Source organism: Lygodium microphyllum, chromosome 27, assembly GCF_053477565.2.
Source record: "Lygodium microphyllum isolate KBCC chromosome 27, Lygodium_microphyllum_v1.1.10, whole genome shotgun sequence".
Classification (NCBI taxonomy): Eukaryota; Viridiplantae; Streptophyta; class Polypodiopsida; order Schizaeales; family Lygodiaceae; genus Lygodium; species Lygodium microphyllum.
In genome coordinates this window covers 44,003,725-44,006,083 of record NC_141161.1, presented here as the reverse complement: position 1 = coordinate 44,006,083, position 2,359 = coordinate 44,003,725, and positions in this window count along the sequence as shown.

Here is a 2,359-nt window from a genome sequence, read left to right as displayed (position 1 = left end):
GATGGCTTAGGGTTTTGATTGGTATTTGATGGCAAAGCAGGTGGTTTTGTCCAAGACTTACGGAAAGATGATGAAAGAAAAAGACTTTGATTGAATCTTCTAAATTTTGAATTGATTTACTTAGAACCATAGTTAGCATTTGCTTGAAATTGTTGTGGACGCTTGTCTCTTCCTCGAATCTTGTCTTCACTGTCATGAGCTAAAGAAATTGCATATTCAAGAGTTGCAGGCTTGAACATATTGACTTCAGCGTAGTAATGCCCAAGTAATCCAGACATAAACTTGCGCTTGTGAGTCGCTTCAGGTACATCTTCAAGCATGCGTAGTTGCAATAAGGCATTCCAAAAGTGTTCGGTGTACTGGGAAATAGACTCACGATCTCTTTGTTGAAGAAGGTCCCATTGCTTTATGGCTTTTTCATGGAATTGTGGAGGAAGAAAATTTTGCATAAACTTCTTTTTGAAACTCTCCCAGGTAATGGAACAATCTATGCTCTTAGGAATCACGGTCCACCAAAGAGATGCTCAATCCACTAAATGATTAGTGACACATTTAATTTTGTCTTTTTCAGCGTATGTCTCTCCATGAAAGTAATCATCAAATTGATTGATGAATGCAAGTACAGTCTTTCCATCTCGAGTTCCATTGAAAGTACGGAATTTAAAATTTCTTTTACTTATCTTTGTTTCTTTGTGGATGGATTATCTTCGAGCATCGCATCGATGGTACATCGGATAAGATCTTTGGGTTGTGGTCCATCTTTGTCGGTAGTCAATCGTTGCAAATTGGCCAATTGAACTTGCAAAGCTTGTCGGGCCCTTCGTTCTTTATCCAGCTGCATCATAATTAAATCCAATTTTTGTTCCATCGTAGGTTCAGGAAGATCGCCCTCATCCATTAAATCATCCATATTTTGTTCCGTCATCCTGTAAAAATTCAAAAGACCTCACACTCTCAAAATCCAATTAGCAGGATGAGCGTAGCTCAAAGTCGGGTATACAAGGCTTGCAGATTTTTGTTTGGCTTTCACGGTCTTCGTCTTTTGCGGTTGCCAAATTTGTAGTCTTCGTAAAATCTACGTATGACCTTCTACATGTGCTGAAACGAGTTCAGCAAGTCTGCGTATGCGAACAGAATCTTCCAGGGAACAACTTTGTAGTTCTGTGCTTCTGCGCAGGAACAATCCTTATGGGAGTTTTTAGAATAAGTCAGTTTTGATCTCTACTGACTTGGTGAACTTGCAAAGTAATGAAACTTGCAGGACTTGATAGACTTTGTAGATTATTGACTTGTGGCTTAGTTGATTAAGCTTATAGCTTAATTTGAATCTGACGATGAATTTTAGGGGGGAGGGGGGGCCATTTTTTTTCCGCCGCTGATCACGGCGTCAGCATGCCACGATACTGGTCGATCAAATTTCTTTAAGTAAGCTTTTATAAAGCTTACTATTAACTCCCTAAGCTTTATTTTAAATCTTATTGAACTTGTGGATATGGAGATAAGGCTTACTATCTCTGTTTTCAAACGACTTGGAGAAGGAGTTATTGAGGTGGTCCTCTACTTCCTCAGGCCGGTCCTTCGCGATCAGAGGCTATAGACAGAGGTTCTTGACCGCCAGGAATCCACCCGTATCGACCGTTCGCGATGAAACTGACTGTAGAGCTCGATCGTTCGAGGAGCTCCGCCTTCGTACAAGATGGGTAGCGATTGAAAGCTCTCAATCTCAGCTTCACTCTGATACCATTGGTGCACAGATCGGATGCTGTATGCTCGCGTAGTGTGCGCCGGAAGGTCCCCAAGAACAAAAGAGCTCTATTTTTTGCACAAAACTCAAGGTAGAAAGCATGCACGACATGAACAAGAGACCAATTGGGTGCAATCTCTCCCCATGCCTTGTGTGAGCGCTCCACAAAGCATGTATTTTATGTATTAATCATCTTCAAGCTCAAATAATAGCCCAAATTACAAAATAGCACGCTTTTGGCTTTTGAGTTTGCTTTAGTACCAAATAGAAATAAAGCTAATGGGCGGCCGCCCAAAGAGTCAGGCATACCCAATACAATGTTCAAATACAAATATCATAATCGTACGCCCATGCGCATACAAAATAATAAATAAATATCCAACGCCTTAATAAATAGGCGCAACAAAATATAGGCGCCATACCTGAGGTATGTACCCATCAAAATATAAGTGATAACTCAAATACACGCTATCCTCCAATGCTTTCCACCACCACTGCTGCTATCTCTACACATCAACTAAAGCATTCACAATCGTTAGTAAAATAATATAATTAAATCGACAAAAGTGAATACCCAGCAGTCTTCAGCTACATAAATAAATCAATTGGTTAGAA